Source organism: Prunus avium, chromosome 4 (assembly GCF_965620075.1).
Source record: "Prunus avium chromosome 4, drPruAviu1.hap1.1, whole genome shotgun sequence".
Lineage (NCBI taxonomy): Eukaryota > Viridiplantae > Streptophyta > Magnoliopsida > Rosales > Rosaceae > Prunus > Prunus avium.
In genome coordinates this window covers 19,164,771-19,184,819 of record NC_142287.1, presented here as the reverse complement: position 1 = coordinate 19,184,819, position 20,049 = coordinate 19,164,771, and the positions used below count along the sequence as shown (strand labels likewise).

Genomic DNA, 20,049 nt, shown 5'->3' with positions numbered 1-20,049 from the left:
GAGCTCTAAGGCCTTCCTGCAGCTATTTCAGTGGTAAGCTCCTATCTTTGGCTACTACCTCACCTTTTTTCCTCCCCTCTTTCATGGCAAGAGCTGGTGGGAGAAAGAAATGGGTAAGGGCGTTGGTTTGAAGGGTGCCTCTTCTCCTAGCAACCTGCGCGCGCTAATACCCTTTGATTTTTCGGATGATCTACTTTGAAGTATGCTTTTGGCCACATGCTGGAGCCTCCCAGCAGTCTACCTTCATGAGTTGCTTTTGGCTTCTATCGTGGTTTTGTCTCCAGCCATGTGTTGGAGACTTTTAGATATTTTCTTGGTCATTTGAGCCGTCCTAAGGTGATGGATTAGTGTACTAAGGGAATGGGCCTACCTCCTAAAGTGATGGACCTTTTTATTAAGGTGATGGGCTACCTATTTCTCTCTTTTATGCTTACCCATATATTTGGGCTCAAGAAATGGGCACGAGTTTTGGGTCTCCCAAGCAACCCAAAACTTCCATTTCTTGGCTCATCAATGGGCCTCATGAATGCTCGTTACCATCCATACCACAACCCACTCAGCAAGCCCCAGGCATTTGCTTGGCTTGGGTCCACTTAAGCTTGTAGCGTGGTTAGGTGTAAAATAAAGGGTTTTTCGCTTGGCATGGCATGTCGATTGGCGTGCTCGTGCTTGAATTTCATTGTATTGTAAAGGGCTGTGGTCGAGTCAAAACGGCTCTTGGCGGGATAATTAGCATGGGTTCATAGAGTCGGTGCATTTTATAGGCTTGCTACTACTCTTAGTGTGATAGGTTACATATTTGCTTGGTGTGGCACGTGGATCGTGACTCATGCGAGCGTGTATGACGAACTTTCGCGTGCCCAAATCGGGTTTCTTCTCAGTAAGGTATCACATTAGGCCAGGAATATATGTGGGCCTAGCATTGGATTTTTTGGGCCTCAACAAAGGTTTATAAGGTTATTCTAGTATTTTTCGAAAGGTGAAACTACCTCGGAAGGCTCATGGTCCACTAAACAAGTCTTGTAAGTTTGGTCTTGATCAAGTGGTCGGATGTAAGCCAATCGCACGATTGGACGATGATTACTTGCCCAACACTAGAATCATTGATTCGGAGTATCCGAGACTCCGATTCTCAATCCGCAAGTTCCCACATGATCCTAGAGGTACTGAGAACTACATATTTGAAATCAGGACCGATCGAACGGTCTAAACCTATCTAACCCGGATATCGCATATTGGGTGCAATATTCGTTCGACTACCAAACGATAACTAATTCCAAATTCGAGCATACCATTGTGCTCAGGATGACAAGGAGAACATTTTAGAACATAATGGGTCGCCACACAATGGCCCACGAGCCGCCACCTTCCGCTAGCAGTGCGTGGGTGTCTTGAGAAATTTTCGACGACGAAAAATTCTCGAAACACCCTACAATACATATACCAATACATCCAGACTAACAAGGGGAATGATTTTGTTCTTGGACAATGGCCAAAACGTGACCGGAGATAAATGAAATCACAACCAAACCGCCGGCCTAATATGGGTACAATGAACGATCTATAAAACCTCAAAATCGATCTACCATACCTACATAAATGGATAGATCACGAAGAGTAGATGAAGTTTCATACCTCACTCGACGAAAATGGTGGCTGGAGTCACCGAAAACGGCGTCGGAAACTTCGAAAATCACCCGAACTTCAGTCGTTCTAATTTCCTTGAGCTGGGAAAATGGGTGGGTTAGTTAGAGGACATCGATACGAAAGTTTTACAACCAATGTCACTCAAATCGGACACTGGACAACGATGAAATCGTCGTCAGAAAATTGCTGCCGCGAGCGTAGAGAGAGAGAGAGAGAGAGAGAGAGAGAGCGAGAGAGAGAGAGAGAGAGAGAGAGAGTGGTCTATTTTAAAAATCCAACTTCAAAATATTTACAGTTATGCCACTGTACTTCCGTTGACCGCAACTTCTTCTTTAAAACTCCGATTTGGGCCCACTACGTGTCTACGAACTCGTGAGAGTGAGCGTTACGCAACGGTGCCACTCATTTCCCCAAAATCATTCTAAATTAAAAAGTGACCAAAGTACCCCTACTCCCAAGGGCAAAATTGTAATTTCACAAAAGAATTAAATTGGGTCAGGGATGTTACACTTTTGTGGTTAAGTAGTGAAAAATAAAATTTACCATTTAAACATGCATTTTACTAAACGAACGCAAGAACAGTGTTTGGAAGTTAAAAATCACGTTTAAATGGTAAATTACCAAACAAACGCCTCCATGACCATATAAACACCACCCCTGCGTTAGACGAGTAAAGAGATAGGTTTGTGGGAAAAGGTAGTGAAAAGGGAAATTGTACCATTTAAACGTGCATTTTACTCAGCGAACGCAAAGATAGTGTTTGGAAGGTAAAAATCATGTTTAAATGGTAAATTACCAAACAAACTCCTCAATTACCATATAAACACCACCCATGCATTCGTTGAGTAAAGAGATACGTTTATGGGTAAAGGTAGTGAAAAAGGCAATATTACAATTTAAACGTGCACTTTACTCCTCGAACGCAAGGATGGTGTTTGGAAGGTAAAAATCACGTTTAAATGGTAAATTACCAAACGAACGCCTCCATTACCATATAAATGTCACCTCTGCGTTTGATGAGTAAAGAGACACGTTTGTAGGTAAAGGTAGTGAAAATTGCCATGTTACCATTTATATGCTTGTTTTACTCTGCGAATGCAAGGATGGTGTTTGGAAGGTAAAATGCATGTTTAAATGGTAAATTACCACATAAATGCCTCAATTACCATATAAACGTCATTTGTGCGATCAGTGAGTAAAGAGACATTTGTGGGTAAAGGAGGTGAGAAATGTCATGTTACCATTTAAACGCTTGTTTTACTCCTCAAATGCAAGGATGGTGTTTGGAAGGTAAAATTCAAGTTTAAATGGTAAATTCCCAAACGAACGCCTCCATTAATATATTAACATCACTCATGCTATCGCTGAGTAAAGAGATGCGTTTGTGGGTAAAGGTAGTGAGAAATGCAATTTTACCATTTAAATGTGCACTTTACTTAGTGAATGCATGATGGTGTTTGGAAGGTAAAAATCACGTTTAAATGATAAATTACCAAACAAACGCCCCAATTACCATATAAATGCCACCCCGGCGTTTTCTGAGTAAAGAAACACGTTTGTGGGTAAAGGTAGTGAAAAAGACAATTTTACCATTTAAACGCTTGTTTTACTCTGCGAACGGAAGGATGATGTTTGGGGAGGTAAAATGCATGTTTAAATGGTAAATTACAAAACGAATGCCTCCATTACCATATAAACGCCACCCATGTGTTCGTTGAGTAAAGAGACACGTTTGTAAGCTTTTTCAAATAAATTATTTCCAATAGTGCATGGAATTTTAAAACTCCATCTATCTTTTTTCTTTGGTGGAAGCTTCCGTTGCAAGATGGCACTGCATTCTTCAGTAAGTTGGATTTTCTTATGATCACCAAATTTCCTTTTCTTGGAGAGGATGTCTTTCATGAATTTTGCATAACTTGGCATTTGTTCCAAAGCTACAACGAATGGAATGTTGATTTGCATCTTTTTAAACGTCTCCAAGAAATTAGAAGATTGCCCATCAATTTTATTTTTTCTTCAGCCTCTGTGGAAAAGGGATTAGTGGGAAATATGGCTTCAATGGAGGAGAATGAGTCGACATAGCAGCATAATTTTCTTCTTCTTGGGATTTCTTAGCTTCTTCCTCTTTTTCTAATTTTTCTTTTTCCAAGTCAACCGATGTATTCACTTGCTTCCCTTTCCGAAGTGTGATTGCCATTACTTGTTCTTGATTTTTCAGATTAATTTCGGGTTGGCTTGGCAATACTCCTTGATTTCTTCCACTGAATACATTAGCTAGTTGGCCTACTTGCACCTCCAAGTTCCGAATAGAAGCGCTCTGATTTTGAGGTTGGGTTTTTGTTTCAATCATAAATTGGGTGGTTGGCATAGTTAACTGAGTAAGAGCATCTTCCAAATTTATTTTCTTCTCTTGAGGCCGAAAGCCAGGTGGTGGTCTCTGCACATTCTAATTATTGCTTCATGAAAAAAATTTATGGTTTCGCCAATCGGGGTTGTATGTGTTGGAATAAGGATAATTCCTTTGTAGATTAAATTATGCAACATGATTTACCTGCTCAGCAGACGCGAATGGGTTCCTTGTGGTGCATTCAGAACTGCGATGAGGGCCTGCACAAAAATCACAACCAAAATTATTATTAGTGTTCACAGCATTAACACTCAAAGAATCAATTTTTTTTTAGTAAGGTTAGAAATTTGTGCTGTTAACAAAGCCATAGGTAATTGTTAATTGTTGGAAGCCATGGTCTCCAATAGCATCGACTTCCAGGATCCCATCTGGCTTCGGATTCACTCTTTCACTTGGCCATTGGTAATTGTTGGAAGCCATGGTCTCCAATAGTTGTCAATGCTTCTGTAGCCGTTTTTGCATTAAAGCTCCTCCAGCTGCTGCATCAACTCTCCTACTTGTTTGACTCAACCCATTATACAAAATTTGAACTTGAATCCAGGTTGGTAGCTCATGGTGAGGACACTTGCGCAATAGATCTTTGAATCATTCCCATGCTTCATAAAGAGGCTCCTTATCATACTGAGTGAACGACATAATATCTTGCTGAAATTTTGCAGTTTTAGCCGGAGGGAAAAATTCAGCAAAGAATTTCTTAGATAAATCATCCCAAGTATGGATGGAATCTTGTGGTTGTGATAGTAACCAAAGTTTGGCTTTATCCTTTGAGGAGAAAGGGAATAGCCTTAAGCGAACCGCATCTTCAGTTACCCCATTGAACTTGGATGTGTCACAAATCTCCAAAAATATCGCAAGATGTATATTTGGACCTTCATTTCGCAAAGGTGGATGGAGAATTCTCACCTTCAACACCACACCCGAAAAGCTTAGGAGGCCAAAACCCTAACTAGAGAAATGTCATATGTGTGACTTAAATAGATAAGACACACAAGAGAGGAGAGACTCTATCTATGGCCGGCCAAGGGGTCATGGGCCCAATGGATCTTTGGAAGGATTGTCAACCTTGATCTTGAAGATGTCATTTTCTATTGAACCAAATTTATGCATCAACAAGTAATAAATAAAGAGAATCGGTAGTTAACAAAGAGCATCGGCAATTACTCAGCCTTTGGCTAACACCCCTATCCATCGTATCGAACGAAGGCACACATATGACCTAGGACGCATGGCAGCCCCAAGGGGATGTCCACAAGTCCCACATCGAAAGATCACGTCAAGGTCTCCCACATCTCTCCTCTATAAATAGGGCTTTTGCCCAACCTAAAAAAGTAATAGTAATTTAGCTTTTGTACCCATACTCTGCTGAATTACCTATTCACTCCACACTAAGCTAACTTAAGCATCGGCGAGCCTTCGGCCGGTACCACACCGGTGCCAAGGTCTTCACCCTTGCACTCTATTTTTGCAGATCTCATCCCGTTTGCCAAAGGGAACTCCTTTATTGAAGGCAAGCCATCTCTAAGTTGGTTCCGAAAGTGATCATCTAATTTTGGGCGTCAAACAATAAAGATGTTGAAATTTTCATAAGAAATTCAAGTGCTTCCTGGAAAAAGCACTGCTGAGTGTTTCCTGAATAAGCACATAGTGGGTGCTTCTTTAGAAAGGGCTTCCACGACCTAGAAGCACTTCGAACATTTTATCCTAAACGTCATCAGAAATGCTTTTGCCAAACATAGTAGAAAGTAATTCAGAATTATACGTCATATGGTCAGTAGCATCAGAGTCAATAATCCAACATGTATCACATGCATCATGAGCAAGGAAAGCCTTGCCAAAGTTACCCGGAGACGGCAGAGGTGCAAGAGATGGTGGGGTACCTGAGGCCAAGGGCATGGTCGGAGCAGAGGCGGCGGCCACATGAGCTTTGCTGCCCAGTTGTTCCTTTTTCAAGTGCCTATGTTCTTTTTCCCACTCTAGGACCCCATGCAACGCCCAGCAGGTGTCTATAGTACGCCTTCGATCACCATAGTGATCACACTTCAGTTTGTCTTTTTCTGCAGAAGTCAAGCGATGTGACAGAACAGCAGAAGAGCCAGATCCTCAAGGTCGAGAAACCAGAGCAATGCTGTTGGAAGCAAACACAACAACAGGTTTCCACATGCTTGGTACTAGATCCAAACATAGTAATTTGACGTTAAGCCTCGAGACAGATCATAAAAAATACATTCTCAATACTCGAAACCTTATCACTTCGTAGAATATCACTGCACACCTTATCATAAGTATCATCGAGGCCAACCAAAAAATCATACACACGATTTGCCATCAGCGCACTTCATCTGAAAAGGACGTCTCATATCCAATTCAAGCCAAATCGCCTTGAGTTCGACAAAATAGGTGGAGACAGGACGACCCCCTTACTTGAGACAGGTAGCCTGGCATTGCAGTTCATAAAGCTGGGATATGTCAGAGCCATCATAAAACATCTAATTAACAGCATCCCAATTATCCTTGGCAGTAGGGAGAGTATGAAACATACTCAACAAACTGGGTTCTATAGTTCTCAACATCCAACTTTTCACAATAGCATCAGCAATCTTTCACTTCCCAAATTTTGGGTCTTGGGAGTACGAGGCATCAGTGTCGCCAATCAGATAACCCAATTTGCCTTGTGTAGTAGCATGGAGTTCGATCATCGAAGCCCATATCTCATAGTTGTTTTCATTCAATTTACCAATTCAAATAGGCCAACCTCCAATAACCTCCAAGACAATTTAAGCCTAGTCAGTACTCACATTCCTCAAAATTAAATAACATTAAAGCATAAAGGGATTCAATCACAACCTAACACTTTAGGTCTTAAACTTATTATAATTTATAATTTTGTCCCATATATTTTGATAATTATACCTTGGCCCTAACAGTTTAAGGAAATTGCAAACAGGACCAAACCTGCAAATTCTTTGCAGATTGGTCCTTGGTGTGAAACCATTGAATTTTTGGTTAAACAAAATCCATTTAGGCAGCCTAAACTCATCCACTCTTCATTATAATTCATTAGTTTAAGTTTTGTTTAATTATTTGAAACATATTGCTTCTAGATCTGATAGTTATTGAAGGGGATAATATCCCAAATTATTATTTTGGTATTTATGTGATAGTTATTTTACGTGTTTAAAGTTACCACATATATATAAAGTATAAAATATTGTAGTAAATCACAATTGCCGTAGTTTATATCTAAATTTTACAAATATCAATAATTTGTCGATATTTTTCCACTTTTTTGGACCATCAATATGTAAGACTCCTTTGCACCCCCCCCCCCCCCCCCCCCCCCCCCCCCCCCCCAACTCTCTCTCTCTCTCTCACGCACATATCTTCTTAGTAGGTTTGTACGTAAGGAAAATTTAGGCCACCTTATTTTCAAATCTTGGAACTGTCTTTGCCAGTATACAACTCCTCTTCCAAATACTCCAACAAATATAGGCTATTTGCATCAACACCTCATCTTTACCAGTCCCCTTCATTTCTGCATTCTCAAAACATTCAGCAACCACTCATGAAAGGTAGTTATGTTTTGCATATCCACTTTATAACTTAGCACGCCCCCAAACCACATACAAAAGAAAAAATACAGAGTTGTCCACACCAATCATCCGTATAAGAGAATGTCTTAAAAGGCCCTTCTTTGGGCCTAGAGAACGAAAAAAATGGTAGCTACAATAGTGGGCCCAGACCGTTTACCAAATCTAGCTACGCAGTAAAGTCTGGCCTAATAGTTTTAGTCCTTTTTCTAGAGCTTGAAGTATTCTCAAAGCTGAAGAATCGAAAGGGTTTTAGCGAATAACGAGGGCAAACTGCCTTGGATGCTTCAGCATGCAAAAACCCTCAGCTACTCCCGCTCAACAACGTAAGTTCTATCATTCTTCTCGCCTTGATTCTCTAGAAACCTCATGAAAAAGAAAGTGAAATTAATTTTAATTCGAGTGGCACACAACTGTGAGGACATATCTACTGATGTTGTGATTTTTAGTAATGACTTTTTTTGTCTTGAGAAAGATTATATTTTCTTGAAGGAGTCAGACATAAAGAAACATTAGTACGATGTTATTGCACAGATCACTGAATTGCTTACCATCAATCATCTATTAATTCTTTTGGGTCACACATTAAGATGGTAAAAATTGTAGTCAGCTAACTTTCTGGTTGGGTTGATTAGAATCAAGTCCAGACAATTACTAACTTGATGAGGTATTCAGTGGGCCAGGTTCCCAAGTCCAAAAAAGTGAGTTATATAGACATTGAAAAATCTGAAGTGTGTTGTTTAATTAGTAATTGCTTTCTTTTTTCTAGTTCATGTGGTGGTGCTTTATCATAAATACTGATAATTTATTTGGCAGCTTACCTGTCAAATTTGATTGGATGAAGTTACCGGTGATAAAATGATATCAACATCTTGTTGTCATTATTTTTGTACTGCATGTTGGCAATGTTTGTTTCACTATTTTTTGAATGAGATACAAGAAAATTGTTCATTTTCTTCTCTTCAAAACATGAAGAATGTAACCTAGGAATTGCAATGCTTTTTATCACTTAACACTGTCTTTATTTGTTCAGTTGTAGAACTTATGTTCTAAGCTATACATTTGCTTTAGCCTTTCCCACCATAAAATCAACATTACTTATTTTATATGGACCAACAATTTTAAGAAGTCGTTTTTCACTATTTTGTTCAATATTGTTTTCTAAACATCTGGCCTTTTAATCAGTGCAAATATGTGCTTTGAACACAGTTACGTATCTCTTGGTTTTATTTCTTTTCTTTTCTTTCCATTTGCAAGTGCATTGATATTTGGAAAAGGCATAATTGTTTTGTTTTGCAATATATTGTATACTATAGTAGGCCACATATAATAAAAAATAAAGGAGAGTCTAACATGTTTGAAGATAAGATGTCCACATGTTGGTTGTCTTACTGTTGTTGGTCGAGACATGATAATTATGTTGGCTTCTAACAAAGATAAGCGGCGGTATTCTTAGTATCTTCTTAGGTCTTATAGAGAAGGAAGCAGCGAGGTATATGTGGCTTTTGATTATAATGTATTCAACATTAATCATTTATTAATTCTTTTGGGCCACACATTAAGAGGGTAAAAGTTGTAGTAGGTCAACTTTCTGGCTGGATTAATTAGAATCAAGTTCGAACAATTACTGACTTGATAAGGTATTCAGTCGGCCAGGTTCTCAAGTCCAAAAGAGTGAGCAATATAGACATTAAAAAATATGAAGTCTATTGTTTAACTAGTAACTGCTTTCTTTTTCTCAGTTCATGTGGTTGAACTCTATCATAAATCATGATTATTTATTTGGCAGCTTACTTGTCAAATCTGATTGGATGCTTCAGCGAACAAGAACCCTTAGATACTCACATTCAAGAACATAAGTTCTATCATTCTTCTCCCTTTGATAAACTAGAAACCTAATTAAAAAGAAAGTTAAATTGATTTTAATTCGAGTGGCACACAACTGTGAGGACATATCTACTGATGCTGTGATTTTTTGTAATGACTTTTTTTTGTTCTTGAGAAGGATTATATTTTTTTTGAGTCAAATATTTTTTTTGGCACAGATCCTTGAATTGCTGACCATTAATCATCTATTAATTCTTTTGGGCCACACATTAAGATAGTAAAAATTGTAGTCGGCCAACTTTCTGGCTGGGTTGATTAAAATCAAGTCCGGACAATTACTGAGTTGATGAGGTATTTAGTGGGCTAGGTTCCCAAGTCCAAAAAAGTGAGTTATATACATAATGAAAAATCTAAAATGTGTTGTACTAGTAACAGTTTTTTTGTTTCAGTTCATGTGGTGGTACTCTATTATAAATCTTTTAAAAAAATAAAATTGGCAGCTTATGTCAAATTTAATTTGATGAAGTTACCGATGATAAAATGAAATCAACATCTTGTGGTCATCCATTTTGTACTGCATGTTGGCAATATTTGTTTCACTTTCTATTTTTCGAATGAGATACAAACAAATTGTTCATCTTCTTCTCTTCAAAACATGAACAAATGTAGTCGAGGGATTGCAATGTTTTTTTATCACTTAACATTATCTTTAATTGTTCAGTTGTAGAACTTAGGTTCTAAGCTATATATTTGCTTTAGCCTTTACCACCACAAAATCGACATTACTTATTTTATATGAACCAACTATTTTTAGAATTTGTTTCTTAATATTCTCTTCAATGTTGTTTTCTAAACATCCGGTCTTTTAATTAGTACAAATATGTACTTTGCACACAGTTACATATCTCTTGGTTTTATTTCTTTTTTACATTTGCATATAGATATTCGGAATAGGCTTAATTGTTTTGTTTTACAATATGTTGTATATTGTGGAAGACCACATATCATGAAAAATAAAGGAGGGTCTAACATGCTTGAAGATGAGATGGATGTAAGGAATCTTGGATGCTCTTGCGATGTACGAGGGCATCTACTTGCCGCCTGTTGGTAACGAATATAAAAGGATGAAGGACGCGCTTCGGATCGACAACGTAGCGATTTATTGTCGCCAAACAATCATCTCGCTCAACAGTCAGATCCCTATACCTGTTGCGAGAGTGAACATACTCAGAGAGTAAGGAGTTCATTGAGAATTGATGAGGAGGACGGAGGAGTACGAATCGGGAATCGAGAATTGAGAGGCAACAATTCTGGAGCAGAGAAACCCTAGGGAAGAATGGAAACTCGATGAGGTGAGAATTGAGAGGCGACAATTCTGGAGCAGCGAAACCCTATGGATATAAAGAAGGGCATCTCGACAAAATGAAAAGGATTATGCCGGTTTTGAAAGTGAAAGTTATCAAAGGTCAACATCGAACAGAGGAAAAAGCGATCGAAAGGGGAAGGGGAAAAGGGGAAAAGGGGTAGGGTTTCTTGATTGCAATGTTTCAAAGTGTGATTTGTGGTCGAAAGTGTGATGTTTGAAAGGTAGACAGTTTTGATTGAAGTATTAGTGACATGATCGATATGTTGGCTTCTGAAGAAGGTAAGCATTGGTATTCTCAATATCTTCTTAGATCTTATAGAGAAAGCAGCAACGAGATACATGTGGCTAATTACAATGTATGCACCATTAATAATCTATCAATTCTTTTGGGCTACACATTAAGATGGTATAAATTGTAGTCGGGTAACTTTTGGGCTGGGTTGATTAGAATCAAGTCCCAACAATTACTGACTTATTGAGGTAATCAGTCGGCGAGGTTCCCAAGTCCAAAAAAGTGAGTTATATACGGATAAAAATGTTGAAGTCTATTGATAAAATAGTAACTGCTTTCTTTTTTACACTTAATGTGGCCGTTCTTTATCATAAATCCTGATAATTGATTTGACATTTTACTTGTCAAATCTGATTGGATGCATCAGCGAGCAAAAACCCTTAGATACTCCCGTTCAACAACATAAGTTCTATAATTTTTCCCCTTGATAAACTAGAAACCTAATTAAAAGAAAGTGAAATTGATTTTAATTCGAGTGGCACACAACTGTGAGGCCATATCTACTAATGTTGTAATTTTTTGGGATGACTTTGTTTTTATTTTGAGAAGGATTATATTTTCTTCAAGGAGTCGGACATAAAGAAACATAAACATCCAGTCTTTTAATCAGTGTAAATATGTGCTTTGCTCACACTTACGTACCTCTTGGTTTTATTTCTTTTCTTTTCATTTGAATATGTATTGACATTTGGAATAGGCTTAATTGTTTTGTTTTACAATATGTTGTATATTGTGGTAGGCCACATATCATGAAAAATAAAAGAAGGTCTAAAATGCTTGAAGATGAGATGTCCAAATGTTGGTTGTCTTGTTGCCGTTGGCAGAGACATGATCAATATGTTGGCTTTTGAAGAAGATAAGCGTTGGTATTCTCGATATCTTCTTAGCTTTATAGAGAAAGTATCAACGAGATATATGTGACTTTTGATTATAATTTACGCAGCATTAATCATGTATCAATTCTTTTGGGCTGCATATTAAGATGGTAAAAATTGTAGTCGGACAACTTTATGGCTGGGTTGATTAGAATCAAGTCCCGACAATTACTGACTTGTTGAGGTATTCAGTCGGCGAGATTCCTTGGTCCAAAAAAGTGAGTTACATATGTTAGAAATGTGCCCTAAGAGCCAATACATTTGATGTAATCTCCTTAGAATACATTTCGTATATGATATATAAAGGGCAAACTTATTTGTTATCTTTTACATCGTGTAAAGAAACAAATGTCCCGGGTATGCTAAATAAGAGATAAAGTAATCTAAAGAAGATTAGATTCGGGAGACCTTTAATCTCTAACTGTAGCATCCCAAAATGTTCCTAATCATAGGTTATCAAATGGGCATTGATAAACCGTCAAGATTAGCACATATTATGTATGCTCAATTGGGAGGATGGTTAGTCTCAAACCATTTGTGTAGTTGACACTAATACAAGTATGTGGGTGCTCATTAGTGAATGAGTACACTGAACGCGATCAACTGTAGTTCTCATATGGAGTATTTATCTACATGTCAAATGAGAACTCATAGTTGCAATAATGCAAATTCGTCCTTAGACCTGAGGCATCATGGTTGTCTTGTGATGCGTTATTGATCTTTGATAGCTCTTAAAGGCAAGCCGTAAAAGATTTGTCTTAAGTGTTGTTGGGATCTCTTAATTCATCATAGGGGCATGCGAATGTACAATAAGGAATCTCTACTTTCGATAAAGAAGGAGAATGTTTCAAGATGTGATTCAGTAAATCTTTGGCCAAAGTATTTGAGCTTGATTTAGAAAGTTGTTCTTAATCATGTTCTTTTGAATCACATGAGGTTATAAATCATATTAGGGGTTTGACATAAACAATCCGTACCCTAATAATATGATTTGAAACATTGTATAAGAGAAGGACCGTATTGCATTGCAATTCCAACTGAATAGGTTCTTCATCTATTCTGGTTAGCTTGGGTAGCCTTGATATATTGCTAGATGTCACTCTTGGCTTGTGGAAGTCCTAGGATTGATTGTGATCGATCCAAATAAAGGAAGAATTAAAAAGGGGTTTTAATTCCAGTTGGTTAGAAAGAGTTCTAATATTTTCCCACTGCCTTGCTAATTAGAACCTAATGGATCGCACACCTTAAATGGTTAACTTTGAGTAATACAAATGAGAATGAGGAAATCAATTTGATTGATTTGATGTGGATGATTTACTACGTGTAAAAACATATTTGGGCCTCGGTAATAGTTAACGGGAAGCCCAAATGGTTGGGTATTAAGCCCAAGGGCTTAAGACAACTAAATATTATGATTTAAGTGTCATAAGGCCCAATTTTGGAAGCCCAATGGGTTTTGGCCGAAAATGCTTAAGTGAATGTGTATGGGAATTGTTTCCATAAGCTCATTAACACACAAACACAATCAAACATCAACCAAATGGGTTTGGGAGATCAAAGAGAGAAAAAAGAGAGTTTTCAAGAGTGAAACACTTTCATCTTTCAAAGTGGTTTAGATTGAAACCAATCTTGAGAATCTTGCACTAGCATCCAAGTATTCTCAAGATACTTATTCTCATCTCAAGGTTCCATTGGTGTGGAGACTTAGAGGCCATATACTTTTGTGGCTCACATGGAGGAGAAAGATCAAGGAGCAAAAATCAAAGATCAAAGAGGAGATCAACAAAGAGGAAATCATCAAGAGAAGACCAAACACAAATTGGTTCATATAATTGCTTCAAGGGTAATTAGATCTTATCCTTTCTCTTGAATTTTCATTTATGAAAAACATATCAATGTTCATGGCTTAAGATACTTGGAAAAAGTTTTGTTTTTGAATTTAAACAACCACCTTAGACTTCCGCTGCGATTAATTTGATTAAATGCATGTTTAATATTCAAATGAACTTTGGAAAAATATTTTGAAATTCCTACAATTGGTATCAGAGCCATAGGTCATGAACTTGATATGTTTTTGGGGTTTAGAGATGCATATATGGGTTGTAAATTCATTTAAAAGTATAATAGTTATACTTGATTTATTTTGATTTGATTGAATAAAAATCAAATGGAGTGAAAGGGGTTGTTTGGGATTTTGAATTTCCGGATTTGTGTTTTGATGATTGATGCTCTCTTAGTGTTCATATATGTATATGAATATTAGAGCATAGTTGCATTAAAACTCCCATGATTTTAACTTCATGAAATATATGATATTAAGAGCATGAGATAGTTAAAATGGAATATGGATTTTTCCGGAAATAGCATGAACATTCATATTAGTTCATATGCATGTTCTTGGTGTTCTTGATGTTCTTGTTATGGGATCTTTTTGATCCATAAGTTATGTGACTAATTTTGATGATTGTGTTTAGTGGAATTTTCCACCAAGATAGGTCAAAAGATGATGATGATGTTTTATTATAAAATTAAAAGTTTTTCAAAAATGTTTCCACTCAATAAACATTTACCCACCACACTAAAATTAATAAGATTACTTTGGTGAGTGTGTGGGGACTATCTAGATGTAAATGATGGTGATATGATATAAAATGCAAAAGTTGGTCAAATTATTTCTATCACTAATTATTTATCTACCACACTAAAATTAATTTTGATTACTTTGGTGAGTGTGGTTGGCCTAGCTAGTCACATTCATGATTATTCATCTTGTTGGAATAATTTAAAAAAAATCATGATCACCACTTTGTATTTTACAAATCCATGCTTTAACCCCACACCCTAGTGGATCAACTTTGGATCCATTATTAATTGTTGAATAGTTTTGGATATAGTTGCAATATATGATAAGTGTAACTATGCCTAAAAGGTTTCTACAATTACATTTACTATTGTAGTAAAATGTTTTCACTCCATGGTAAATTTATTTTATTTGAATATGGTTACCACTTGAATTAAACCCATATATATGTATGCAACCCAAGAGCATGTTTTTACATTGCTAGTTTAATTGTTTAAAGCGTTTAAATAATTAAAGGATGGTTGTGGACTTAGACCAAACAATTGAGCTATGTGATTGGCCGCTTATTGGATATGTATTCGATTTTGATTGGCTATGTAATAATGAAATGGCTTTCATGCCTAATTTATTTTTATGCGCGCGTAATTAAAATGAATCACAATCCAAGACCATGATCCAACATGGTGGCTCGTGTTGGATCAACAAGAAAGTCCATAATCATCCTACAAGCCCAATGCAATTGGAATGTTCGGTAATGATGATAATTAATCAATTAGTAGTATCATGTATTTCCATTATCTCAAGCAAATGGTTTCTAAAACATTTAGTGGGAGTATTGTGTGCTACTAATATATTGCACTGGGAACCATTTAATGAGATTAGATAAGTAATTTTAATAGGATTAAAATTGGATTAAAATGAGACCAATTTAACTACCCTCAAAGCAATATTAAGTTGATAAGCGAAATGGCACTTTGAATGCTATTTTGTGGCCTTCCATCGTGGTAGTCTCTTATTGGGTGGCACATTTACACCTTGTTGGACCTCAGTGAGGCAACATCCAGTACTTGTAACCATCCAAGGGAAGCCTATTACACATACTTGATGTAGTGCGGATAGATAACGAGTGTGGCCAACAAATCGTTAGGTTGAGGTCATGCTTGAAACCCTATACCCACAAGCATGGTGGGAATAACTTAACTAAGATGAACGAAACCAACAAACTGTTAGGTTGAGGTCTAGTTCTCTAGAGGCCATAGTGATGGGTATTCACATTAATGATGTGATTGGATAAGAGTATCCTCTCATTAGTATCATAGCAATCCAACAAACTGTTAGGTTGAGGAAAACTATGTGAAAGTGAGACTCTCATCCCCACTAAGAGTTTCAACGGAAACTCTCGGATTTCAGGAGGGATATGAAATTTGCCAAAAATAGTGGGAGCTACCATCATGACTTAAAGACCCTAAGTCCTTGGTAGAAGATTAATCTAAATTAAAATCTATTTACGTTTTGCAGAATTTCAAATTAACCATCACAAACCCAATCTCAAAGATACTTGACTCAAACGTCCAAGATGACACGAACTATCCGGTTTGATGCACAAACACCAACTTGTCCTATAATTGGATGAAATTAGTTGTGTATAAGAAAACCCCACCACATACCCCTCTTGGTCCATATGCCATTGAGGAGGAGACAAAGGCTTATAAGAAGCATGTGTCAGATGACAACCGAGGTAAAAGTTACATGTTGGCATCCATGAAAAGGTGAAGCTACTCCTAGCTTACAATACCATATGTGAACTTGTTGTGACAAGAATGGTAAGTGGGTTCCCGGTTAATCAACATGATCTCAATGTAATATCATTACATAAGATATTGGAAAATATGGATTTTTCTTTGATGTTGAAGTTCAACAAGATTCTTTCTTTCATCCCTATCATTAGTTAATCCCAATATGTTATGAACTATAATATGGGAAAGATGAATGATACCCTATATGAGCTACTCAATATGGCTATAGTAGCTTAAATGAATATCTCAAAAGATAAAGGGTTAAAAGAATAGTTGCAATTTTAGAAGGGTTCTTCTTCTTCCAAATCCAAACAAAAGGTAAGGATAAAGGAAAGAAGAAGAAAAGTTTTTCTAAAAACCCAAGGAAGAAAGAATACAAAAGAAAGACAAGTAACTTAAAGGTACTTGTTTTCACTGAGGCAAGGATGGACATTGGAAGAGAAATTGCAAGAGATGCCTTGCAAGCCTCAAGAGAAAAACCTTCGGAAGGTCACTCTCTTGTTCTAAAATTAGTAATTACAGTTAAAGCTTCTAAACTGAATAGTTGATTCAGGAGCTAGTCAACATATATGCAATTGTGTGCATGGACTAGTGGGAGTAGAAGACTTGGAAAATGAGAAATGGTGCTGACTGTGGGAAGTAGCACTAATGTAGTTTCCAATGCAATAGGCACCTAACATCTCAGACTACCCTCTGAAGAAGACCTGAATTTGAAATAATTGTTATTTCATTTCTGGATGTGTAAAGAACTTAATATCCGTCTCTATATTTTAAGAGATTGAGTTAATGTTTTGTTTGACAAAATTCTTTGTTCTATTTCACATATCAATCATATCGTTGCTTATGCAATTTTGATTGATGGTCTCTTTTCATTTAAGAAATGAATGGTAGCATTAACTGTATATGGATAAAGATGCAACTAGACCTGAGAGGCCTAGAGATGTGGATACATCAACTAAATTGTGACACCTTAAACTTGGAGGCATTAGCCAAGATAGAATTCACCGGATGGCAAAAGATGGAACCTTTTGGATCATTTGATCATGTTCATATGCCTACTTGTGAATCTTGTCTACATGGTAAAATGACCAAGTCTCCTTTCACTGGTAAAGGAGAAAGAGTTACAGAACTGTTGGGATTAATTCACTAAGATGTTTGTGGATTTTTGTATACAAACACAGATGGCGGTTATTCATACTTCATTACCTTTACCGATGATCATTCACGGTTAGGGTATTTATACTTAATGAAGCATAAATATGAATTTTGAAAAGTTTCAGGAATTCAGAAATGAAGTTGAAAACCAAACAAGCAAGAGTATTAAAATCCTTAGATTCGATCTAGGATGTGAATACTTAAGCACATAGTTTCTTGATTACCTCAAGGAACACGGCATCTTATCACGATGGACTCCACCAGGAATTCCACAACATAATGGAGTTTCTAAAATGAGTTCCATGAGCTGTACTAATTTACCTATATCCTTTTAGGGATATGCACTTGAAACTGCAATTCATTTGCTAAATAGAGTGCCTTCCAAATCCATTCCACAAACTCCATTTGAAATGTGTTTTGGGAAGAAACCAAGTCTTGATTAGATCAAGATTTGGGGTTGTCCAGCATATGTAAAGGCAATATGCGGATAAACTAAATGCAAGGTTAGTGAAGTGTAGATTTATAGGGTATCCAAAAGGAAACTATGGGATATCACTTCTATCACATCGACGAGCAAGAGTTGTTTGTCACAAGGTCAGCTACCTTCCTAAAAGGGAATACACTCTTGATGGGAAAAGGGGGACATGAGATAGAACTCAAGGAATTGTCCAATGAGCTAGAAATCAACACTGAACTAAGTGCAATCCCAGATCCACAAACTTGTTGTAACACAGACTCCACGTAGTTCAAGAAGGGTTAGCAGAATGCCTAAAAGGTATTATGGTTTCCTTCATGACAACAAAGGAGAGTTGAATCTCCTAAGTGATTGTAAGGATATCGAAGACCCTTCGAACTACAATGAGACAATGTCAGACATTGACTCATAGAAATGGCTTGGAACCATGAAATCCGAAATGGATTCTACGTATACCAACAAAGTCTAGACTCTAGTTGATCCTCCTCCTGGTATTGTACCAATAGGGAATAAATGGATCTTTAAGAGGAAGATAGGCTCAGATGGGATAGTAGAAACCTACAAAGCAAGGCTAGTAGCAAAGTGCTACAAGCATTGACTATGAAGAAACCTTCTCTCCTGTCACTATGACAAAGTCTATTCGGATTTGGCTTGCAATAGCTGCATACCATGATTATGGGATTTGTCAAAATGGATGTGAAGGAGGCTTTTCTGAATGGCCACCTTCAGGAAGAACTATATATAGATCGACCTGAAGGCTTCATTTCTAAAGTTGATAGGCATAAGGTATGCAAGCTACATAGATCCATTTATGGGTTGATGCAAGGTTCTTGGAGTTGAAACATCCTATTTGATGAAGTTGTCAAAACATTTGACTTCATACAAAACATGGATGACTAATGAGTGTACAAAAGGTCAGTGGGAGTTTGGTAGCATTCCTAGTGATGTATGTAGATGACATACTACTTATCGGAAACGATATAGGAATGATATCTTCAGTGAAGCTGTGACTCATTAAATCATTCTCAATGAAAGATTTTAGAGAAGCATCTTACATACTAGGAATAAAGATTTATCCTGATAGATCTAAGAGTATAATTGGATTATCTCAATCCTTGTATGCTGATAAGATGCTAAGGAGATTTCATATGGAACAGTCTAAGAAAAGTTTACTCCCAGTACGACATGGACTTCACTTTTCTAAGAGCATGTGTCCAAAAACTCATTATGAGATACAGCAGATGAGTAAAATCTCTTATGCATATGCAATAGGGATTCTCATATATGTCATAGCATGTACAAGACATGATATTGGTTATACGAGTATAACTAGAAGATATAAATCAAGCCCATGATTAGATCAATTGGGAGCAGTCAAGTATGTTCTTAAATACTTAAGAAGGACTAAGGACATGTTCCTCATCTGGGAGGAACATCAGAGTAGCAAGTGGAAGCATTTACTGATTTGGATAATGTATCTAATATCAACAATTGCAAATCCACCTAAGGGTACGTCTTCATTTTGAATGGACACGTAGTTAGTTAGAGAATAACTGAAGTTGATTACATTGTCGCTTTAGAAGCTACAATAAAATCTGTTTGGATAAAAGGTTCATTACCGAACTAAATGTGGTTCTAACCATAATGTCACAAGTACCTTTACTGTGTGATGACAATGGGGCGATAGCTCAAGCCAAGGAACCTAGGTCTCATCAGAGATCCAAACACATAGAAAAATGTTACCATTAGATGGGGCATCTGCAAACAACGTAACAGATCCACGCACTAAGCCTATGTCACAGTCACAACTGGATAGACATACAGAGATAATGGGTATGAGATACATGGCTATGTGGCTCTAGTGCAAGTGGGAGATTGTTAGAAATGTGCCCTAAGAGCCAATACATTTGATGTAATCTCCTTAGAATACATTTCGTATATGATATATAAAGGGCAAACTTATTTGTTATCTTTTACATCGTGTAAAGAAACAAATGTCCCGGGTATGCTAAATAAGAGATAAAGTAATCTAAAGAAGATT

The 20,049-nt window shown here is 37.1% G+C and overlaps 1 non-coding gene across 1 annotated transcript; it reads left to right on the top strand.

The window, feature by feature from the left end:
- Positions 1-4,601: 4,601 nt before the first annotated feature.
- Positions 4,602-4,707, top strand: LOC148294973 (small nucleolar RNA R71). The gene has a single exon (XR_015835568.1). It is a non-coding gene; the product is annotated as a small nucleolar RNA R71 (small nucleolar RNA).
- Positions 4,708-20,049: the final 15,342 nt, after the last annotated feature.